General features: G+C 49.7%; 1 pseudogene; it reads right to left on the reverse strand.

The window, feature by feature from the left end:
- The window catches only part of LOC130157029 (hydrocephalus-inducing protein homolog), a 59488-nt pseudogene extending 35859 nt beyond the window's left edge, over positions 1 to 23629 (reverse strand).
- Positions 23630 to 25191: the final 1562 nt, after the last annotated feature.

Raw genomic sequence — 25191 nt, forward strand, 5'->3', positions numbered from 1 at the left:
TCATTACGCTCATAGCAGCAAACATTTTCTCCACACTCATCCATAAATTTGTAGCAACAGAACCGCCACCACACACACAGTCTATCCAGGGGACAGTACCTGTGCTCCTAACCAGCCCAAAAGACACACAATTTAAATCAACCAAATCATACGCTAAGGGAAAAATTGTGACTTGTTCACATGGAAGAGCTCCATGCTTGCTTAAGCAATGCTAGGGACAGATCTGACCCAGCTTCAGCAGAAATTTAAGCAATGTTCACCTGATCCTGCGTAAGTCACCCTAAGAAGGGTGTGATCCATTGAGAACGACTGCTGCCTGCGAGCAAGTCAGTACTGATACACAGCCAAGCGAGGGAAACGCCTCCCAACACCTTAAACTGCTGTTTTGCTCTTAGCACTTCTGTTTCTTAATAAACACTCTGTTGGTGGCTCTGAAAGAGCAACCCGGCTGCTTTCTGTACGCGCGTCACAGGGAGCCTGCCGTGGTGCCGGACACATGAGCCAGGGCTCGCCACGCGAGGTCAGGGAACGCTGTCTGGTGCTCTGCACTACTCCTGCAATAAACTCTGCACCACACCTCGAAAGACTGATTGATTACACGTTTCTGCTTCACTTTAGCCATTCATCTCAGCAGCCTTTCACTTACCTGTACGCTTCAAAGCTAGAGAGATAATCCCTTCATTATCCCCTTGCTCTCCTTCGCAATTCGTAGTTTATTTCAAAATAACTGCAACATTGTACTGGCAGGCAGGAATGAAATCCTGGGTTCATCTCCCAGGGAGCTGCACGTGTTCCTGGGAAAACACCCATCTCAGAGCCAGCAGAGAGTTTATCCCCGTGGCCTACCCACACAAATCACTTTTGCAAAGATTGACTATGGGGGAACCAGCTGTTTCAGTAAGAACAAGACTCTCAGGTTTTTCAAAGCGAGCCACGAAGATCCTGGCCCTAATTATTCGCTCACTCTGTTCCGTCACAAAGTATAAACCCTACGGCCCTAATCTCCACTGTCACTGCTCATCTGCCCCAGAGAAATTCTAGCCCTCTGAATTTTATCCTATAGATTCTGTATAGGCATACAAATAAGGCACGTTTTTGTGCTTCCCTAGCTGATATTTCAGTCACCCGTCCTAGAAACTGTTACCCAAAACAATAAGCTCCTCTGAGTGAGCATCAACCATTCTCCGTGAATATGTCAATAACTGGAAAACATTAGACAAAGCTGAAATAAGTCGTGAGGCTACATAAGTGTTTGGAAGATACAGGAGCACTTGTAACTTCCACAAACCCAAGACAACTAAAATGCTCTTTGCCGGGCTAAAGCAGCACACAGTATCCCCTCGGTTAGGACACCACACTTCCAAGGACCAACGCTGAGGAACAGGGACAAACCAAACCTCCCTCTCAGGCGAGAGGAAACACACGCCAAGTGCCTTCACGCAACTGAGGAAGCGCCTCGTTCGGCACCACAACACACCCCTGCTGAGCCAAGGCCGACAGAAGCATTCTAACATGGCGCCTTTTCCTAAAGATATTCCCCGCTTACTCTTCAGTGAAGCGTAAAGCTGATGGTGTTTCTGTGGCCTGACCTCAGCTTCTCCTAGCCTAATATAAATGTTACACCTATCTCGGGAGGCAGCGAGCTCTTCCTGCCAAATCCCAAGAGCCCTCAAGTCCTGGCTGCATTAGTCCTGATGTCGTGAGCTGTGGGAGAAGGCAAAAAGAAAGAACAAGGCTCTGCGGCAAAACAACGTAGAAGCAGTGCAGGGGACAGATGTGTAAGAGACAGCGGCATTGGAGCGAGTCTGACAGAGGCACGCATTCCCACGTCGCGCTTCAAACATAGCACCGCCAAGGAATGAAGCTTCACACGTGCATATGCACACCGTAACGGAGAATCAAGGTTCCTCCCGCCTCCGACTCAGCAACTCCCAGCAAAACCCGATTCCAAAAAACCTCATTCCTGCTTGAGGGGATGCACTTTAGAAGCCCCCTAAACACCAACTATTTGTCACTTTTCTTTGAGGCAAAGCCGGGACAGGGGAGATACACCTGGAGAGGCAATTAAGGTGACCGGGACAACAGGGAATGATGGCAGATGGCAGTCATGGGGGGTGCTGGGTGGAGAGCACCCAGCCGACACCAGCATCCCCCAGGGAGAGACCGCCACACAGCCACACAGAACGAGGGCACACGCAGCCTTTGCCCCTTACCTGCTCACTTAAGCACCGAAACATACAGAGGTTTTGAAAGAAAAGGTTTTAGAAGTAGTCTGCAAAGCAAGCTTAACATTTTTCTGCTTTGAAAGGTCTCTGTTTTGAAGGACGCAGAGACTGGGCACCATGCAGTGCCCAGACCTTACCTGTGTCATAGTGAACTGTCAGGGGCCTGGAATAATCACCAGTCTTCTCTGGGTGGAAGTCCACCGTTACTTGCATGGCATCGCCAATCCCAAGAGTCCCAGCAGAGGGATCAACAGAGAAAGGGCTGCAACACGGAGAGGCACATCAGGATTATTGTGGGACCTTTGGGGACTACGTTCCTTCTGCCGTCCAGCTCACTCCAGCTCACCTGTATTAGCAAGGGGCCAAGAAACCACAGTCAGCAGCAGAAAAAGAGAACATACAGGGCCAGGAACTGAGCCACCGACCCAACTCCTGAAGAGCTCCAGCCCTCAGAAGATCCTAAGCGATAAAATGACCTCGTCTCCCCCATACCCTGCATCCAGTTTTCTGCAGCAAGGCTCAAGAGTCTGACTGCTAGCGATACGATCGCAGGAGGGTTTTTGAAGGGCACGGAGATGGCAAGAGTTATTTGCATGCACAACTTGACACTGAGTTCCTCAGGAATCCGTCTTTTCCTGCCACCTATAAACCTCAAGAGATGCAAATGTCAAGGCAATACCTGTCCCAGTGAGATTACAGCCTGGAAATCAGACAGGGAGAACAGAAGTTTATTCTTGAATGACCGGAGAATAATTAGACTTTAATGGCAGAATTAATCTATCTTTCTTTTTTTTTTTTTTTTTACCTTGAAAGCATCCTGGGTTTGCCTCAGAAAGGGCACATTTTATCAGCATTTCAATGAAAGCTGTTCTAAGCAAAGAAAAATCTGTACGAGTGCAAAGGCAGATTAGAGTGATACAGAAACAAGAAAACAAGGCACAAAAGGAGTATCCCATTTACAGCCTGAACAATTAAATCTCTAGCTAAATGAAGCACCGCTAGCAGGAGCATATCAAGGCACCTTCAACAGGAGGTTTTCTGCGTATTCACAAGCAATGCAGTCTGGGGCTCTGGGTTGTAATCCAGGCTTGGTAACTGTTTGCTTGGCCTACTAGAGAAATTCTGTGCAATGTGTGGGAAATAGTATGAAAATGTGTCGGTGTACTTTAGATTTAACAAGAGCAATTATGATTTGTCGCCAGGTAAACAGCTCTCAGCTGACAGACACATAATTCAGTCCTTTAATGCTCAGGGAAAAGTCAGATGCAACATGTTTCTGCATAACAGCAGCTGGGCTTTGCGGCTCTTGTACAGCCTCACTTAGAAAGCAAAAGTTATTGGATTTAGTGCTTTGCTGGTGGTCAATTTGTCACCTTAAAAATATTTTCTGCAGAGTTTTACAGTGATTGGGGAGTGCAGCCCACAGAAATAATGAGAAAAAATGGAGCCATGCGCAAGCTTCGCTTCGCTCATGGAAGCAGTGACAGCTGATGAAACTGCTGGAGTTCCTGCTCGTTAAGGAGACACTGATGCAATTGGAGGCCTGACCTGCTCCCATCACGACTAGCAAGAACATCGCCAGTGACTAACGGGGAAGCATTGGGCCCGCAATGTTCACGTGCTGGACCTGAGGCTTTTGAGAGGGAGGAGGAAAGCCAAGGCGCCGCCAGCCTCAGAACCGGGCTGCTCTACATGGCCCTGCACCTGCGCTGGGGGTTGTGCCTGGTTATACTGGGCAGGGCTCTGCTGGTGCTTGGCGGGGATCACTGCCTGCTGTGGGAAAGGCACAGAAAAATTCCCCCCCACCTCTTTTAGTTTGTTGTTTTTACCAGAAACATTGCCAGAACAGAAAAGCTGCCGGTTAAGGGCCACACTTCAGCACTACCTCCCATCCCATGCCCTTCCTACTCCATCCCCATGTCTGCATACCCCTGCCCTCAGATAGCTGGGATGGGAATGACACTCCTGAGGATGACTTCAGGGGATGCCCGAGAAAGTAGATACCTTCACATCTTCAAATTACCAGAGAAGAGGATCCCACCGAGGTCAGGACTCATTCTCAGGACGGAGAAACAGAGCACAAGTCAGACACCGCACCTCCTGCCTCCCACCCCACGCTGTACCCACAGGACAACTTGGTTCCTGATGTAGCAGGAGCTTGGTATCCCTCACGTAGACCTGCTTCTCCAAGACCCAGAGGGATGTAAGGTCCGTGCTTCACCTGAACTCTGAACTTCAGTCCACATCACTAAGCTGTTCCCTGCAGCCTACAGATAAGAGATGCTAAGGAAACGTCCCTGACACACTAATAGCCACATGAAAACCACTGCCAACAGATGAAGCTGGCAGGCTCAACTTTGGCCTTTTAGCCATTAATTGTGAGCTGTTCTTTACGGTAATTCTTGTCCTGTTAGATCTACCCTTGTAATGAATAACTACTGCTCCTGACAAAACAGGAAAGATAAGGTTTGGAGGTTTATTAATAGCTCTTCTTCTGACATGCTTTTCAACTACGTCCATTTGTACGTTTGCTTTGTTGTACAACATCTAAACTTTCAAAGGTCCAGATCTCCCAGCGGTGCCTTGCAATCCCCAGCTTGTATAAACTCATCTAGCCGCACCAATCTGAGGGAGACCTTCCCAGCAGAACCTGCTGAGATCTTGCCCGTAATTGCCCTTCAGAAAGGGAACAACACCAGATTAGTAAGCAATTTCATTGTGATCTGCCTTGGCGTTTACATCTTGCTTGCTTTCACCAGGCATCAGCTCCCCAAGCTGGGCAAAAGTTAAATCCCATGAGGATACCACGGGCAAAATACTCCTGACAATTTAGCAACCAACTGACAAGTGAACAACACTGACAGTTCTGTGGCTCAGGCTTTCCCGACTACCGCGCTGCCTTTCCTCCTGGAACCATACGTTTAGTCAGTGCAGCGTGCAACGAGGCTGCAACATACTTCGTCCCATGATATGTTTCTCTTCTACAACCAAAACCCCTTTACTCCTCTGGTGCCTTAATTTGCATTATAAAATCATCTGAGTTTGTGAGAATTGATTTCATTAAAAGCTGCCTCCAACCCCAAGACCGACAGTAAAATTACTGGTGATTGAATTGCCCCCTCTGTCAACTAAGACCTATTGCAGGAAAAAAACCCCAAAGATCACTTAATCTTGGCATACATAATGTTTTGGTAATGGTATAAAAGCCAAAGTCGAGCACTGTAACCACTCCAGTAAACACAGTCTGTTAGGTCAAAGCATCCAAGACTCCATCTCCATACTGAAAAAATCCTGCACAGAGCCAGCATCTCACAAGCTCTCTCTTTCCCTCTTTCCCTGCACGTAGGCTCTGTTGTCACATCCCTGTACATCCCATGGTAACTCTCCAGCCCCACACCTCCATGTAGTATAATGGGTACTGCAGGGAGGGATGCAAGGCGGCTCCTGGCACTGTGCCATGTAGGATCATTTCCTGAGCTTCCAGAGCTTAATGGGACATTCCTAAATGGACCTTCTCAGACAGATCCTCTCTAACCCACAGCACAGCACAGCACAGTGTAACGTCAGGAAAAGGCAGTGCTGCACTGAGATCTGCTTCCAGGCACCATTTTCAACTGAAATGTACTGGAATGACATTTATCTCCGTGAATGCCGTGGAGAAGAAACTCACTAACCAGCCTTAACAATGAGAACGGCAGGAAAAGACTTTTTATATTTATACTATTGTTATTTTTTTTTATTACTACACTATGCAGTGAACAGCTGGGTATGGACATGCAGGGGGAGGACAGGCACAGAGCCAAGCTGCATAATGGGGAGTGCTTTGGTGTCAGGGTTCCCACACACACACACACACACCCCCTTTACGAAAGAGGAGTCAAAACGTGTCCATGTTTTCTGGTAGATACCACGGCAAGGGAGAGTTCTGAACAAGCAACAGCAGAAGGATGCTGAACTGGCCCCGTGGATTCATTTGAGAGCTCTGCCGTGGAGTAAAATACACCATACAAGTCCTTAGATAAAGTTGTAAGAGGCAAGGAATGTCCTTATGAAGTGACCCGCTGCAAGAGCAGAGCTCGCAGTACTGACCGAGAGGAAAGGTTAGCATTGGAGATGGGCTGAAAAATGCACTGAAGGTGAAAGCTGGTAGGTTACACTTGATGCCAAGGGAATTTTGAGAAAGGAGGCAGAGAGAAGTGATACGAGCGGCGCATTGGACTAGGAAACTGTGGCGCCTGCAGCTGCCTTGCAAAGGGGCAAGAGCCTGAATTCGCCCAGGCCAGAAGACAGAAGTTGCAGCAACTAAGAAGTCTCAGTTGTGCAGAGAGAGAATGAAGGACACAGAGGCCAGCTGATGGTCCGCAAACTTTGATCTCTCATTCCCTTCTACTCCACTAAGCCTCCTCCCCCTCTCACGTGCACGCATGCTTACACATAGCGGCACACAAAACTATTATGTGATATTGATGTTGGCTTTAACACAACACTACATCCGTACTCAGCAAAAGTTAAGCACACACTAAAGCTGCTTCAGTTCTCCACTAAATAGGAAGAGACTAAAACAGTCCTGAATGTAAGTCTGTAAGGCTGGCACTCCTACCACCTATGCCATAACTCTTAAATACTGCGTCTCGTATCTACACATTAAGCTCTCCAGGACAGGAAACATCACGCATTAATGTCCAAAGCACAGGTTTAAGTGTTTGTGATGCTGAACAATCATTACGGGAGTCATTCAAAAGAATGCAATGACATTAAACTAAAAACTTCCCCTGTCGTTAATAATGATGCAGCCTTGGTCACAGCCTCTAACGCAGGGAAATTAATCCCCTGACATGAGGAGGAAAACGGTCTCTCCCGCGAAAGCCTCTGTAAGTAGAGTTGTTCAAAGACAATTAACAGCTAATGACCTACTCGCCTGTGGAGCAGTGTATTGGTGAGACTCTCCAGCCAACTTGTCATGCCAGCTGGGAGGCCAGTTCTTTTCTGCTGGGGCTGCTGGAGCCACTGAGCTCACCTGGGACCTCGGGGCAGGCACCTGAGCAACTGCTCACAGCACAAGCAGCAGGGAACCCACTGTCACCCAGCGCAGTCCCCAGCACTGGCTGGAGAAACCACTCCTGGCACACCATGGCCTCATCGCGCAGGGAGAACGTGGTTGTTCTGCTCCCAGGCTGCAAGGGGACGTGGTGACCTGGTCAAGAGTGGGGAGCACTCGGATTTTGAGTGGAGGATACAAGCTTGGGGGAGTACAGTCGAGATACTGGAGGGCTGGGCTGCTATTCAGGGGACACAGCAGAACCGCATGCAGCCGAGGGATGGAAAATGCAAAAACCTGTATTTGGGATGGAAGAATCCCTGGCAGTGCAGGCTGGTGGGCACGAAAGCCTTTCTACAGAAGAGGAGCTTAGGGGCTGGAGCACAGCACATACAGGGAGATGCTGGGATAAATGGCTTTGCACAGCCTTGAGAAGGAAAGACGAAGGCTGGTATCACTTGGTCTTACTTTTCGTGTTGAGTGCACACCTGATCAAACTTTGACACTGGTCTTGCTTTGAGCACTGTGTTTGCTCACATGATCTCCAGAGGTCTCTTCCAAAGTTATTCTAGGATTTTATCTTCTCCAGCAGCCCAATTCCATTTCACGTGTTCCCCAAATTTCTCATATTATTTCTTATACATCTGTGCATATATATAGGCAGATGGTAGACAGACAGGCATTAGAGGAACTCAACCTTTAAGAAAGTTCCCAATGAGGAATTCATTATGACATTTCGCTGAACACTTAAAGCAAAAAAAAATAAAAGAGCAGAAAGACAGGAACCTCAGAGTATTTAAAAAAGAAATCTGAATGAAAGTGGGGGCGACCTAATTAGAATAAAACGCTGCTTATATTCAAAGATCATCAGTTTGAAATTTCAGACTGGCTTTCAAAAGTTCATAACGAAATGGAAGAGATGACTGATGCCTTTGGCTGACATGGGAAATCTTACCAGCTTTTGATCTCTGCGCACACGCAATCCAGTTATTCAGAATTGTACTTTCTTGTGTAGTTTGAAATAAAGCTTTCGTAACGCTTCCCATCCCTTTGTTGCAAGTCAGGACTGAAACATTCAATTGGTGAAGTTCAGCATAAAATCCATATCAAGCAGGATTCAACGTACGCCGTATCACGCGATAGAACAGTTGGCAAGGACATTGCCAAGAGATGCTACACACGACTGGGTACTTGTTTTGGTGGTGACAAGTAGATCTGGAAATCCCAGAGGGAAGCTGTACAGGGATTTACAAGTTCCTGCCTATGTATTTCCACAGTGAAAAGAAGCAGCCTGCTTGAACAGCATCCTGGAAGCCTGCTTCAACAGCCTTGCCAGGCTTTGGTAGAAGCCTCTTGGACCTTCGCATTTCCCAGGAGAAAGAGCAAAGAGCCTTCTCTTGACCCCTGTTTTCCTGGGGAAGAAACCGAAGCAACTCAGGTGCACTAAGGCAGATGGCACGTCTTTGCTGCATTCTGGACCTCAGCTCCTACACCAAAACCTCTGGGACCAAGCAACACGGAGCTAACTACCAGCCAGCTGAAGTGGTTTCCTTGCAGGTGCAGTTTCCAAAACGCATTACCCTCTCCAGTTCAGCAAACTGGAAAACCAGTGACTGTCTTCTCAGACCAAGAGGAACAGTACAGGCTGTCCACGACACAGCACACATCAGGCGCTTGACCAGGAGACTGCCGAAATGCCACGTGCTTGTGGCCTCCCAGGGAATGGGTATATTTGGCCAATAGGGCCACACAACCATTTCAGAAGGTACTGAAGATCAAGGGGGTTGCTGGTAGCTACCACAGCATGCTAGAGCACTTTCCAGGAGATCTGAGAGAGACAAAGCTCTAGAAAAGGCTCCCAACCCACGCACCAGGCATTTGCTGCACCTTTTGCCTGTGCGCCCATCGGCATTCTGCTTTGGGGCTAAAGTGCAGGTTTGAAGCCGCTGCCAGCTCATCTCCACTTAAGAGCTCATTCTAATGAAGAATAGTGGATCCCAGGGACCAGATCAAACCTACTGGAAAACCAGGTTCTGGACCCCACAGGGTTTTTGTCAGGGTCTCAATACCAGTTGCTTTGATCTATCATCTCTGATTGCACTTGCTACTATAGACAAACTGCTGGTAAAGCTGATGATAAATTCTTAAATGTCTCTTCCACCAGCTCAGAGCTTGCCCATTTCTTAACACTGCCTTTGGTCCTCAGGAACTGAGCTCCTAGAGCTGTCGTCTGCCACGCAGGATCTTACACAGCCCGAGGGCAGTCCAGCTGCCTTCCTACATTTGCTCGTTCAATCTAACAGAATCAGTCTTGCACGACTGTGCACTGAAGACACCGTTGCACTATAAAACTCCACTCTGCAGCTTGCAGAGTTTTAGCAGAGGCTGCGCCATGCTTCAAACACTATAATCAACAGCAAACCCCACGTGCCCTGCCCATTTCCAGCCACGGCAGCAGTACAGCAGCTCACACGCTCTGGCTCCTTTTTGTCGCTGTTTACCAACTGCATTATCACACAACAGTGTTTTGCACAAAAAGAGATGAGCTCCCTACCTCTGAGGGCTGATGCAGTAGCGGGCCGCCCCGTTACCGATGTTGCGAACCAGCAGTGTTTTCTGGGTGCTGTACTTGACTGGACAGGCTGAGAAGTTCACCTGGTCGGGGAAGTCCAGGATAGCTCGGGCACCTATAGCTCGGAGAGGCACAGCAAACTTCTCCCCTTTCTGTGATGCAGATGAGCTCGTGGAAATAATCCTGCGGGGAAAGAAACAATCTCGGCACAATGCTTTTAGTACTTTCCCCACGGCAGAAGGAAAACTGCTGTTTTCTATGGCTGTAGCAGTATCATTCAGTAACGCAACAGTACTTTTTACCTTCATGAGCTTTCATTCCAGTAGCATGACTTGCACAGGGTCGTTAACTTGCAAAGGAGAAACAACCCCATTGATTCACCTGCTTTTGCAGCAAGCTGGCAGCACCACAATTATCTGATGCTTTGATTCTGAGACACCAGAACAGTCTCTTCATGCAAGGGATCACAGCACTAACGCAACCTGCTTCGATCGCCACTGCAGACTATTGGAAGCACCACTGAGAACCCAGCTGTGCCACAGCACTAACTCCAGTGCCAGCAACGCGGCGACCTCGTTGAAGCTTGGCAGGGGATGCTCAGGTACACTTTCAAAAGGACTTCACCACATGCATAGTCAATGGTCAGTCTTCGGTGAAATACTTCACAAGCTGGACACGGTAATTGCGGCAGCGTCAGGGCAGTGCAGGGTACGGCTGTATTTCCTGCCCCTTCTCACAGCGTTATAGGGCCAAGGCTGGGGACACGCACCCTTCAAAAGCCACCTGATCCATCTCCCCACACCAGAGCTGGCTCAGCTCCAGACCCAAACTGTTTTTGCGAGAGGTTTCACAAGTACCTAGAAGTGCTAACAGTTCCACCCCTGCCCTCAGCAGCCTATGCCACCTCTGCGCTAGAATTAAAGGGTGTTAGTTCTTCCTGTGTCTGAACTCCGTTTCCCTTTACATCTCACCCAGCCTCAGGGGGCACAGGAGACAGCTCTGGCTGATGCCGTAATCACACCCCTCTGTAAGGTCTGTTCTAGAGGAGTAAGTGACGGCGTGCCTGGTTAGCACACCCACCCCAGGCAGGCAGCATCGGGAGCTGCACACGGGGGACACTCAGACACCCCACCAGAGCAAAGCCGGCTGTGCAGTCCCAGCCACTGCCTTCTGCAGAACAGAGCCAGGCAATCCCCCCCGCGCCCCGGCTGTCTGGCGTTTAGCAGCAGGAAGGCAAATCAAATTACCAAAATCATGTTACTGTAGAGATGAGCAGAGCAGTCTCCAGATGTATGGCGTGGCATCGCTGCGCTGGAACTATCACCTTGCCCCCACTGAAATCAGTGGTAAATCTGCTGCCATAGGGCCAGGAGCCATTACCCCCAGCAGCGCTCTTATGGATGAGCTGATAAAAACTCTGCTTCTCGTCACTCACTGGCTGCCCTGATTTTTTCCTCAGTGCTTTTAATTAATTTGATATTTTTATCACTGTTGAAGCAGCAAGCGCTTTAGGATTTTAATGATTTAGGAATTGCATACAGCAGCAAACTCCCTTCAGCAGAACCGATCCAGACTCCCCCACAGCTGGGATTTCCTGCTCCCGTCCCCATCCCCTCCTGGAAGGGCCCTAAGGCAGCCAGCCCAGGCACAGACACGTACCTATTGCTCTAACGCAAGCGCTGACAGCCAGCGCCTCACCCACCACCCAGCACCTCGCCTACCACCTGCTCAGCTGGGGTTTAAGCTTGTCAGTACAGATGCTGCCCCATCCAAGACAAAAAGAATAATCTCCTTTTCTAGACATCTCAAATATTCACCCTAGAAACTGCAGAAGGGCTTTTGCTTTTCCTATTTGGAAGGTAAAATACTAGGAAGGGAACTGCAGCAAGCAACCTGCATGATTTAATACCGCATTTCAGGAAAGCGTTTCATCTTCAGCAAGTCGTTCTGAGTTAGCAATTTTGTACTCAATCTTGCAGCCTAAGCCCTCTAAAATAAAAGCTATGGGCAGCCCATATGAATTTAAAGCACCTATTATCTGGCTACTTCACGTCCTGCACTGTTTCGATCCTCAGAAACTCATTAGCAAATGAAGAATGTTATTTGCTTTTGTTGTTGTTGTTCTTTTGGCCACACTACTGTAACAAAGGCATTGCAAAGCCAATTGAAAGCTACCTGCCTTATTAAGTCTTGGCATGCCATATTTACTTAGCTCCCTCTTCCAGGTGCCAGGTAGGCAGAGGAGGATGCAAGTTCAGATCAGCAGGAGGATAAAGAAAAAAGGAACTTCAACAACTGGAGCTACTTGGAGCAAGTAAAAGGAAGTAATTGTCAAGGTGTTGTCATTGCTAAGGAGCAAATGGATCAACAGCAATGCAATTAAGAGCCCAAGAAATAAATCCCCCCCAAAAGCAAGCACAGGCAGCCTTCCCAGCTCCGTTGCTGGTGAGGGGCGCTGGGACCACCTGCACAGCAATGCACAAGGGATTTCTCCAGGGACCTGAGGGCAAGGCTAAAGCAACAAGGATTTGGTTTCACAGAGACAACCACGACCCTGAGAGAGAAAGATGCCTCTCGCCATTCATGCAGATGCACATTATGCTCCAAGCCCCCTCTCCAGGGACACCGTGGGACATGGCATCCCGTGCAAGGCTTGACTCAGCACTTCAGAGCGGGCTGACCCTTCAGCCACGCTCTACCACCCCACCAACGTGGGACCCTGCACCAGGCTGAATGCAGCGCCAGCCCAAACAGGGGGAAACCCAAGGCAAGAGGGGTGCTAGGCAGAAGCTGGCTGTTTGTGCCACTGTGAACCCATGGTCCCTTAAGCTTTTGAAAGCTGAATTGCCCTCCCTTGGGGGCAACAGGTTGCAAAGTCTCTACTGCAGCACTGCCTCGTGTTACCAGGGCACTAACCCTGCTACGCACTTGCTTGCAGCCTAGGGGCACAGTTGAGACCCGTTCAAAATGTTGTTCTGCTTCGCAACTGCAAACCCTTAGCAGACTGTTTAAGACCAGGTTTCTAAATAAACGTGCCTGGATGACAGAGGGGTTGCATCCCATCTATGCTTTAAAGTTTGCTGTGTTTAGACACAGCTTCAGGCTATAGGTTTTCATGAAAACACGACTTCATCCTGCATACAACTCCCCTCTCAGTTTCACGGAAGATACAGACAGTTGTACGATGGCTCCCCTTCTCGTGCTCCCCTGTGACAAGCAGTAAATTACAAGCTCTGGCCTTCCAGGTATCACCACTGGCGTCTGAACTGGCACCCACTGAGACTGAAGCAGCTGCTCGTCTTGGGTGTTGTTTCAGGCTCTTTGTAAACTCAGGCTAACAGTAATTACTGTCGCAGCAATATCAAGCCTAACTGCCCAGAACCCCAAACTCAGATGTCAGTTTCGCTGCATAACCTATCCCAAATGCTTCACTGAATTCCTTGCAGCAGCCAACTTGCAAAGAAAAGATCCTTGTAGCATGAGGTAACACAGCAAGCCAAGCAGGGAAAGCTCCTGCTGAAACCCTGATATAAAAAAAGGCTGGAAAATAAGGGCCGTGACAACAGAGGAGAGACCAGAGGATGAAGATCCGTTCGCAGCAGAGGGGGTGCCCCTGCGCCTGCCCCCCTCAGCCGCCGGTTCGCAGGAGTCTTTGAAATGAGTCACTTGGCTTCAGGTTCCTGTGGCGCCGCGCCATTTGCCTTGGTCTTCTGCCCCTTTCCTCCTCACAAGAGTCATCTTAAAAGTATTCTTGGAATAGCTTCTGTGCACAACAAAACATCTAGCAGGGCTGGGCTGAATTTTAAAGGACTTCATTTCAGTCATGCAATAACTCACCGTCCTGTCATATTTCAGAGTAATCAATGTGCATTAATTCAGTCTCCACTGAGCATCAGCAATGAATTTCACAAACCTCACAGACTGAACTTGCACTGCCTGAAAACAGTGCACTGCTACAGTGAAAAGAGCAAGAGGACAACACAGAATAAGCTCTGCTATGGTTTTATGTGCTTCTTGCTTCCTTCTTCCTTTACAATAAACTACTAATAAGCCTGAAGGACGCACAAATGGAAGTATTTCTGTCTGTTGTTTATCTGCCGGTCAGTGCCACAATGGTTTCCAGTTCAGCAGAGGCCGTCAGACCATAACGCAAGAACACACGGGAACAGGGGCTGGCACGAGAACACCCACGCTGTACAATGGAGCCATAAAACAGAAACGTGCAAATCAGAAGCAGCAAGAGTAACAAACTGGAAATGTTGCCCAGCAGAAAAATTAGCAGTTCATTTATAACACGAGTGCCAATAAACCAAGAGGCGCGTCAGCTATTCCTTTTCTGACAGTCTGACCACGTGGCACATTCCCAAATGACTGCGAGACAGTAGGAAACTGCTCATTTTCCAAGAAAGGGCTACGTGGCATTTCAGCCACTAACAACTCACATGGCCCTATTACTTAGGGCTGAGGCACAATTTTACTCCTTTCAATCAGGAGTGACTTCACTGAAGTCAGACTTACTCCAGGGAAGAACAGATTCAAAGCAAGAGAATGACACAAACCGGCTCCTCATCAGGAAGACCCAGACCCCACTTCACTGGGTTACCCACAGTCCCTGTGGATCATGCAGTATCAGAGATGTAGGAGTTATTCAAAGGCAGCACTCCTGAGCCTTCCACAACTAACACACAGATACTCTGCAGGCAAGCAACTGCAAGCCCAGCACAGGTGGCTTTACAGAACCATCTCCCAAAGCCTGCCTCTTGGCTAAGGGCTTTTCAAGGTGCTCTGCACATCCTGACCATGCTACTGATGCATTTCTAGCTGAGCGACAGCACTCCGGCACTTTCCTGACTCACACTCCATCAAGTACGAGACAAAAAGTTCGATTTATACAACATTCTGGTTCTGCTGTAGAGTCCCCATGTGCTCCTCACCAAGCAGCCCACATCCCTCTCCCAATGCCCTGCAAGGAGCACAAAACCCAGGTCGGCAGAAACCGCCAGGGTGTCGCTCAAGCTGTGCAGAGGACCTCGCTGGCACAGCTCCCTAATGCCACACACTCACCAGTTCAAGGGCAAGACAAGGGACAAAGTACTGGACATGAGTGTTCCTGGGAGTTACCTCACCCTACTTCTATTTGGGGTGATGTTCATGTGTTGCTCTGCTGCTTCTCTGTAGTTGAAGAGCAGCTCTTTGCCCTTCATGGGAACCGATTTACTTCCATCCCAAAAATGAATGCTCATGAATACTAGTCAATCACATTTTAAAGGAAGCAGTGTCCCCTGCAAAGCCTACCTCGGTGAGATTAAGCTCTTATGTCACTTGGGCAGTATGGAGAACTGCCCTAAGCCAACATCATTTTAACCTTCCATACGAATGACGTAAAACAATTTCTCAGTCCCTCCGCAAAGCAACAGATCATTTCACAAGCATGGGGAGCCAGGCACCACAGGGCATTTCCTCTCTAGTTTGCTACAGCCATGCTGTTTGAGGATAGGACAGGGTGTTCAACTACATCTAAGCAGCAAACAGAAGATGAGAGAACAGCTGTGCCCAAAGAGAGCCTGCACCTCTGGCCTGGCACAGAAACACCAGCTGGCTCAGAGCGACCCCCTCACCTTGCATCACCCACAAAGTCACGCAAAGAACTGTGCCAAGAGGCAGCAGAGTGCTGGTGTAAAGAGTCAGCCTGTCTGTCTGTGTTCCCCTGCAGGGCTTCCTCCCTTCCATGCCAGGTACTAAACCCTTTTGCGTTAACAAGCCTCCAGGTAACACCGCCGCCCCTTCACATCACGGCACAGTGCCAGACTTGCCAGGGCCACAGCACCGATGTTCCAACCTCCGAGCAAAAGCATGGCACACGGGGCAGGGAATAGGTGCCAGCTGACACAGCAACCACAGCCCCATGCACGCAGGCACAGCCACACCAGCGTGACTGCCCAAAGGCTCCAGGCTAACACTCTGCCTGCAGATGCTACCTGCCCCTTCACTCCTGTGTGCGCTCCAGATGCCTCAGTCCTCTGCAGCACACCAGCCTCCTGCTGGTTAAAGACATCTGGAGCTCAGCGTGTCTGGGCCAGGCTGCCTCCCTGCCACGAGCACAGCGCATCTTCTCCCCTAGAATCACAGCTGGAGCACAGGTGGGCAAGTATCCTCAGGGGCAGCACAGCGGCAAGGCTGGAACACAGAGGGTATGAAAAAGCATCACCTTCGCTCCAGCCCAGGGTGAGGCAGGGAACTGGTTGCCAGACGGGAAAGGGGAAAGCTCTCTGGATCTAGCCATTCCCCTAGCGTTTTCCATCATAATTAAGCCCCTAACATCGAGTAGAGAGGTGCGATGGCTAAACACCTTACCAGCACCCCTCCCTGCCATTTCCCTACTGTCCCACGTGCGCCTTCCCCTGAAAACGCCCAGGAAAGCACAGGGAGGGAACGCACAGCTCGTCAGTCCCTGCTGCGGTGGCATCGCATGGTGCTGCCAGCCAGGATGTGACCAGCTGCAGGCTGCCTGACCACAGCCTAGAGCAAACCTCGCAGCACGGCATGGGCTATGACCGGTGTGCAAGAAAAGTGCCGGCTTCAGACAGAACGTTCCGCCGTCTCACTACTGCGGCCAACACGCCATGCATTCAAGAAGCAACTCCAGTTTTCAAAGGTGGTGGTCCTCACTCTGATCAGGCTCAGCTTTGGGTCCTCCAAACAACAGGTTTGTATTTATGCAAACAGGCTTTTGTATTTATAATTATCAGAGCAAACCCGTAATTATGCAGCAATAGTCAGATACTAGAAACCAACACCATGAGAGGCCACCCCACCACACAGTGCACTCTTATCCCTGAAGCCAACAGACATGGCATTAAACGTTCCAGCACCAAAGGATAATCACAGTCTGAAGCATAGAAGAGCCTCCAGCCTATGACAGCATCATCTTCACCACAGGAAAAGTTTCCCCCAGCTGCAGATCCAGTGCAATGCCACCGAAACCAGGACAGTGCCTCAAAACCCACAGCAGATGCCCTGTTCTGAACCCAGCCCCGCAGGTTCACCTCCCACTGAAGGCACACACCTCTCGGGACCTCCAGTCTCACCTTGTTCTCATCAGGGGAGAAAACGATGCGGAAAGTCGCAAGCATGCCAGGCAGTACCTTGCGGCACACAGCATGGTGGCTGATCAGCTTGAAATAAGGTGAGCTCTCCAAGATGACCTTCACCAGCCCAGGAACCTGCAGAAAAGAGAGGAAAGTATGATCTTGCAGCTTGTGGAAACAGGAGGAGAAGAGGCCTGGTGATACCACCTTCACAAAGCACTTTTAGCTCTGGAGGTACATGCACGTAACACATAAGAGTGAACATTAATCCCTTCTGCCTGGGCAAAACAGCTCGAGGCCAGAGGCAGCAGGGCGATGAAGGAAGGGCCAAGCAGGGAAGACACCAGCAGCACGGCGGTATAATATCTGAATCAAGTCACCCGTGTATTCAATAAGCCCAGAGAATCTGCTGGCTTCTGCCCGTACACATCCAGGCAGACATGCCCCTAGAAGGGGCATGTATTATCTGAACGCCAAACAGTACGTGTTAATCCTGGCGGAAGGAAGAAATTCACTTTAACGTGCTGGGTTTGAGCGGGGCAGTCAAGCTGCGGTGCTACAGTCATGTAGGCAGACCAGCAAGAGGGGACCACAGATACTGTGGCCTTACTGGGAATAAAAGCAGCAAATGAAGAGCAAAAGGAGGAACCACAGGAAGACAAAGAGACAACCCCAGAAACAGAGAGATGGCTGGGAAAATCCAAAGGGAGCTGGAAAGAAGCAAGGGAGAAGCACAATATGCTACAAGGAAAGGCTGATGCAGAGGATGAGAGCCAGCAACCTGGCCAAGTGATGGAAAGCCAGGCGACCCCCCAGGCTGTGCCTATCAACTAGGGGCTTCAAAGGCATTTTCTGCCCCGAGATACATGACTGGCACTGCCTGGTGGTGGTTTCATTATTAAAAGCCAACCTCTGCTCTCCGGAGGCTCCTGCTGCCTGTGACTGTAGCCAGGCAGCTGCCAGCGCGGGCAAGCCAGATCCCTGGGGACCCCTGCCCACCCCCAGCAGTCCCTGCAGGCACCCTGCTGCACGGTTCTGCCCTCTGGGGCACCACCAGCACACAGACAGCACACAGGCATTTTCCTAGCACATAGAGAGCAACCCCTGAGCGCCAAATCTCAAAGTCTGAAGCAGGTGATTTGGACTGGTGGGCAGCTTCACGGATCAACAACAACCCCACATGAGGCTTGGAAAAAATGGAGGCTCACTCTGCGCCACCCACCCGAGCCTGGTAACCCGTGGCCAAGGCAGTCCTGAACTCTCCAAACGCCCTTGGAACCCAGCAATGTCCTGGGGCAGCGAGTTCCAGGAGCCAACTTCACAGTGCAGACAAGCATTTTGGTCACCATGTCCCTTAGAAGGGGAGCACGTGTGGCTCAGACCTTCAGCAAAAGCCACCCAGAACATCTGAGGGTGCTGAGGAACAGCCTGAAAATAGAAAAGCAATTTTTACAACACAGGTAAGAGCAGGAAGTATATAGTACAGCACTTCTGTAGTTGCATGATTACAGAGCCTCTATGCGGAACATATTTTGCTGTCAGCTGGATTTTTATGGGGCAGACAACTTCAGGCTACCATGCAGTGTAACTCAGTATGATTCAGAGGAATGTGGGAAACTGGCACGAAAAACTTGAGACGGAGCACAACGTTGCTTTTCTCCAGGACATCGCCAAAAGCCAACCAATTTAGAATATAACACCCTCGCAGGATTATCCTCTCTGTCTTTCTGTATTTAAAACATACCAAAGATTTTCCTGGAGCTTATCTTACTTTTACACCCATGCTCTCCAGTGGTTGAGCTCTAACTAGCTTCAAAACGACATTGTTTTGGGAAAAAAACCACAGTTCACACATTGCCTCCCCCTTCACAGGGCACGTAAATCCCAAGGTGCAGCTTTACACAGTACAAGTTTATTATCATTTACTGGGAATGGCAGAAATGTTAATGCAGATGATCTTTTCCACTTGAGGAAGCATGAATAGAGCAAATTAACTGTTTGCCTGTTGGCTGGTACTTGGCAAAGATAAACATTTTGAAGTGCTGCATGGATAATGGAGCAGGTGAAGCCAAAGACTCAGTGGGAATGAAGCAGAGAGTAGGAAGAGAGAAAGTGAGGACTGAGGCACATTTTAATCAGGGACGAGGATACCTACAGCAAAGACTGCCCAAAATTCAGCGCAGATCACACCAGTGGCATCCCCCGGGTGCAGGCACACATGCTGCATCTTATCAATGTTCCCAAGTTAAATGCCAGACCAGGAATGGTGCAGTACTCTCCCGGAATAACTGAGGGAGCACACCCGCATCCTTCCTTGCCAAAGGGTCTTCCATTTTCACCCATATCCCTGTCACAACCTGTTATCTCAGGAGATACTTGGACTTGCTGTTCTTCCACCTGCAATATGCCTCGACAGCTTTTTTTTGTTGTCCACCTGTTTGCCCTCCCCAACAGGGAAATTTGGAAAGGAGGCGACTTCACCGTCTCTTGTGCACACTTCCATCTTCCCATCCCACCCTGCCCTCACGCATACCCCTTCCTCTTCATTACAGAAGAGTATCCTTAATTACACCCCTCTTTCTGACCTGTCTCTACTGCCCGTGCACTTACTGCTATGTATCAAGAGAAACCCCTGCGTGTATGAAAGTGCGCAGGGAGAGAACACCGAGCTCAGCTCCTTTCCTCCCTCCTGCCTTTTCCCACCAGCTTGCCCTTGGCACATGCCTCATTCCAGCAAACGTTTCCCCAGCTGAAGTTCAAAAGGTCCCAATTTCCCTCCTGACAGTGGAACAAAACTGCTGACATTTTTCAACTTTTCCATTCTCAACTTTCTTGGGAAGTCTCAAAATGATCGTTTTTTTCAAGTAAAGGTGGAGACCTTTGAGGGCACTTTACTCCAAACAGGCCGTGGCTCTCCAAAGGGGAAGCAGAGCATCACGTTGTCTCAGGAAAACCTGAGCAGAACCCAATTAAGCTTAGCAGGAGCCTGAAGGGGCACCTAAAGGCCTCCCGCTGCTGCTGCTAAATCAGCCTGCTTCCACTGCTGTTTCAAAACACCTTTCCTGAAGCGCTGTTACCACTAATTATAACTTACTCCAGCATAAAGTGGAGAAGACCCCACCCCGAGCTCTGACAGCCCGTTCAGCTCTCTGTGCAGCTCACCCAGAGGCAGAGGTGCCCTGTGGAAACTGAGATTAACCACGGAGCCACCAGGACGCGGTGCACACTCGAGGGAAAGCACGAGGGCAGGGAAGAACTGTACAGCCCCCAACATTCCCACCCGTGCAGGGCTTCCACGGGGAAAGGTGCTGACCAGAAAAGCTCCTTTCAGCTAGGTACCACCAACACACAGCCAAAACCAGGGGGAGAAACCTCAGCATGGCAAGATTTCCACCGTCTTGCAAAATAAAGGCGGTGAGACGTTTTATTCTGGATGCGCTGTGCTGCAGCAGGCGACTGGCTGTGCTGTGCACCGCGCGGATGACACTGCTCTCCAGTTCCAGCACAGGGTTAAACTTCCACATCCCAGCACTTACCTTGTCCACGTTCCTCAGAATCAGTGGCACTTCATAGACCTCATCGGGGACGTAGCTCTGAAATACCACCTCTGATGGGAAAGGCCGGAACAAGCTCTGTTCCAGGGCAACTGCCGAGAACTGGAGATGCAAAAGAGAGCAGAGAGTTTCAGCCGCGGGGAGAAAGACTCATCGGTGAGAGAATACAACACTGGCCTCCAGCGAAGGACAGTCCCTTGGTGAGTACGCCTGCCCAGCTCACGCTAGGGGAACAGAAGCTCACCCACCTGTGTTCTGAGCAGATCAAAAGTTTCTGGGCCACACTAGAGCAGGCTCAAGCGAGCAGCTCTTTTGGCAGGTGTTTCTCCAGGTCTCCTTCTCCAACAGGCAAGGCAGCACTTACCTCCGGCAGAGCCCTGGGCTAACATGGTCACACAGCTCCAGAGCACTCACTGCAAGAGCTGTAAGCACTCGTGGAGCAAGGGAAAGCCAAGAATTTACAGGAGACCCCATGGGAAACAATTTGGGGATCATCTTTACATTGAGACACAGAGACCGAGCCCAACACATCCTCAAATCTCTTTTTTGACACACAGCCCAGAAACCAGGAAGAAGAGAAGACAGGCCAGAAAGGAACACCGCCGTTAAGAAAGCGACAGATGAGGTGGTAAGTTCCAGGTACTTTCCCAGCATCACTGGGCAATCTGAGTAAAGCTGGACTTGGCATCTCCTTTTCCCACGAGCTTTAAATGGATGCTTCATTATATTCTATTATTGCCATTTTCTTTAATACCACTACAGCAGCAGGTCTGAAAACATACAGAAACAGCAAATGCTTACAGCGCCGAGGCGTTACTTTGAGAAAACTCCTCCCTGCTCTGCCTCCCCCCTTCCAGCTGAACTCTTCACACTCACAAGACACAGGCACGTCTCCTGCTTCTCCACAGGAGTCAGGGCCGTGCTGAAGCCAGCGGCCACAGCACACGGCCAGTTCTGTGTGCGCTCGTCCGAGGCGTTCCCAACCTCACGCGCTGTCTAGGGCAATCCTTAACCAATTTGCTACAGGTCTCTCGCTGGCAGTTTTCCACTCAACAGCCTACCTCAGTCATCTACCCCTTTGGAACGTGTGTTATACTAAGCAGATCTGTAAGAAAAGCAGCTTTAAACACACGTGTAAATAAACATTGATCCAGATAAAGCACACCCACTCCCCTCTGCCCAGGGCCATTCCCCTGTGTACCTGGCAGCCTGAAAAATCTAACACCCTGTACGGGTCCCACTCGTTGTTCCAACCCAAAGCATTCATGCAATTGCTTTAGCTACACCTTGAGTAGTTACCGTAGGCCCTCAGCCCTCAAAGGCCAACGCTGCCACCACTGAGGGCATCCTATGACCCCAAGTGTTCGACAGAGACTACACCAAACCAAGGGCTGGCTATTTCAGCAGGAAGGTGGGAAATTGCAAGCTTGCATCCTTGTGGCCCGCCCCAGCCTTCCCCCAGTATCATGCTTTAGCCGCAGTAGCTCATCTCCAGCAAAAGCCACCAACTTCAACAGAGGTTGTTTATATGGGCTTAGCGCAGGTCAGGACTTCAACATCTCACTGGGGAAAAATGTTTTACCTTTCCCCCAGCAGAAGGAACTCCACACCAGCAGCAGTCTGAAACAACAACAGGACTTAGTCACCAAGGCATTTAGATAAGCTGGAGGCAAGCCTGTCACAAGCACGCGCTCTCTTCAAACGTCACATCAAACAGCAAGGAAAAGGGCAAGAAAAGGCTACCTTACCATGGGAGGCTTCGCTCATGTCTAGAATCTGGATAATCTGGGGTCGCCGCATCTCCCGAGTGCTGGCCAGCCTCTGCTTGGTGGTAAGAGACATCTCCTTCAGGAGGGCAGAGGGAGTCAGCTGAAATGCAAAACACCAGCAAGAGCTACAGAACTGCCTTTATTCAGAAAGGCTTTTCTTCTTCAAGAGCCACCGATGAATAATTTGTGATCATAGCCGCTAGGATAGTCCTGGAAGTCCCATAACTACCTGTTGAAATATTTACCATTAGTAAATTAATGATAGAGAGCGCAATACACATGCTCCAAACAAGTAGCTTTGTCCCGTTAGCTTCTCCTTCGTGATTTGATGTGACATGTTGGGGGTTTTGCTCTTCGGGCATTTGTTTCCTTTCCAGTTTGGCCGGAGTGAGCCAGTGACCTTTGAAAAAGGTTGGGAGGAGTTACCAGAAATCCCTTAACTCCACCCTTGCACAACGCTCACAACCACCACACATGTGGAGATGTCACTGCTGGGTGAGTCAGGAAAGCAGAAAAGCAGTGTTGTGCCAAGACTGAGGTGGAGAGGAATGGCTCCAAGTTTTAGTTATCTCTTTTGAATTAGCACTTGTTTTCTCTGTTTGGGCCTCCGAGACCCCTCCACAGAAGTATGCAAAGGTATCTCCTCGACAGAGCTTCAGCACCAGGTCATCTTCAGCCAAGTGAGCTCTGGTCAGCAAAGGGCTGTCTGAGGATGGGGAGGAGGAATTGCCCTGACTCCGCTGCTGTCTGCAGCGCTGGATCTGTGCTCCACACGGGATACGGGACAGAACAACTGTTTTGGAACCCGTTCCATCTGGGACCAGCCATACCTCTCGAAACCTTCAGGCAGAGTTTGAGCAGCCCACCACGTGCCCAGCTGCCTGGAGGGCAGGTATGGTCAGCGCAGCGCTGGCAAGCATCCCGAGGTGACAAAACGTTACTGCCCACACAAAGGGGGCGGAGAGAAGCACACGCTCACGCTTCAGCTATTCCGGTGCAATGCCCGGTACGTTCATTTAAATGGCTCCAGTGGCACATCCAGACACAACTCTGGACTTCCCCTGAAGCAGCACACAGTCCATCCCCTACCGCACCATGGTCACCACCTCCGACAGAAGCATGGCAGCAGAGAGACGGGGAGGTGGTGTCCAGCTTCACAGTGCTGCCAGACAACAGGAGGGGCAGGTAGAGGAAGGACGCGGGGGCAGTTTCCAGCCTTACACAGCTCCTACCTGGCCGCAGCAGGTACTTACAGTTGCAGGCTTCTCTGTCCCTCTGGCTAGCTTCGGCTTACGAGGCACTACCACTTGGCTCGGGAATCTACCAGCCATCCTGGAGGACCCCGTGAACCAGCGGGGCTTTCCAGTGGCCATGCCTCAGTTGACCTGCAAGGAACAGCAACGGGACTTGGAAAACCCAGCATCCCCTTCCATGGCAGACCCAAAGGAGACAGCTGTGTCTCCGGGCTGTGGCTCCTTCATAACTGGAGAGCAGCCGGCATCCCCACCCTGTTTCATAACTAGACCGTATTTCAGTGGCAGAGTTAAGACTGATAGAAGTAAAAGCCCAGAACAAACACTCCAAAACAGCCTTTTGCTGTGGGCGCAGTCCCACAAGCCACAAACACACATCAAAGACTGCGGCCACTTCTCATCTTCTCCCCCTCTTCCATGTATTTTGGAACTATTTGCTGGAATTATTATCCAAATCTCTATTAATACCCAAACTGTCCTTTATTACTCTTTAAAAGTTTTTTGGTGGGAACAATGTCACTTCACTGCTTCATTTTGCAAAAACAGCTGACCCGATGTGACTTTGTGCCTGACCCTACTAAGTGCTCAGACTATTATGAACAACCTTAAACCCAGGGATCGCTGCTGCCCCAAGCATCAAAATCAGACTGCTCTCCTACTTTGCAAACCAAACGCCCATCCTTTGTGCAAGGAGGTTGGTGATGTTTTTAACTAAGGGACCATAGAGTTCAACACTCTGATTAACAACTATGGTTTCTCAAAGCTAATTTGGTTAGGTTACAAAACTTATCCAGCAAATATGACTCCTTCCAGGCATGAAATTACCATGCCCAAGAGCCTTTCTCCATGGAGAATGAGGGCCTTATTTTTTTCACTTACTAACACCCAAACTCTAGGCTCCCTACAGGCATGAAAAGCTGTAGCAGCAGAAATAAAAGCATGAAACCATTAAAGTCGCATGAGCAATTAGCTCAAATAGAAATACAACAGATGTGACAGCTTGGCCACTTCAGGCTATCCTAATGGCAGTTCCTCTCAAGCATCCTTATCCTGCAGGCAGCATGGCTTGACAGGTCCATGGGCCATCCTTCTTCTATCACCAGCCTGCTGACAACCTCCCCATCTGTCTCTCAAAAAGTGGGTGTGCAAGAAAGGGAAAGAAAACACCCCCAGAAAGTGGGTCTCAAGCACCGACAAAAGTCAAAGGTGAGTATGTACAGCATTTACTAAGCACTACTTTGGACGAGAAACCGTTTCCCCTCCCTTTCTGGCTAACTGGACCAAGGAACAGATGGATGTCCCCACCTCTTTTTTTTTCTGGGACTTGAAAGACCAGTGGCCTCAAACCCAGCTCTACCCTAAAATTATTTTACATCCTGACAATAAGTAAAAAATCACAGATCCTACCCCCTCCTGCTTCCTCCTGTTCCACATCATTTTTCTTCATGTGGACTTGCTGTACACAGCTAGACACCATTCTATGCAAAGACCACCATTCCCTTCCCCTCAAGTTTGACCCACATCCTGCAAACGAGGCAATACTTTCAGCTCATTACTCCCGAAACAGCTACAGCATTGCGCATGTTCACGGTACCAGGCCCTTCATAGTTTCAGGGAACAACAGGGTTGCCATTTCCTTTTGTCCTTGCCCGGAACATGAGAGAACAGCACGGTCCTACGGACACAAGGGCA

This window comes from Falco biarmicus, chromosome 11 (genome assembly GCF_023638135.1).
Source record: "Falco biarmicus isolate bFalBia1 chromosome 11, bFalBia1.pri, whole genome shotgun sequence".
Classification (NCBI taxonomy): domain Eukaryota; kingdom Metazoa; phylum Chordata; class Aves; order Falconiformes; family Falconidae; genus Falco; species Falco biarmicus.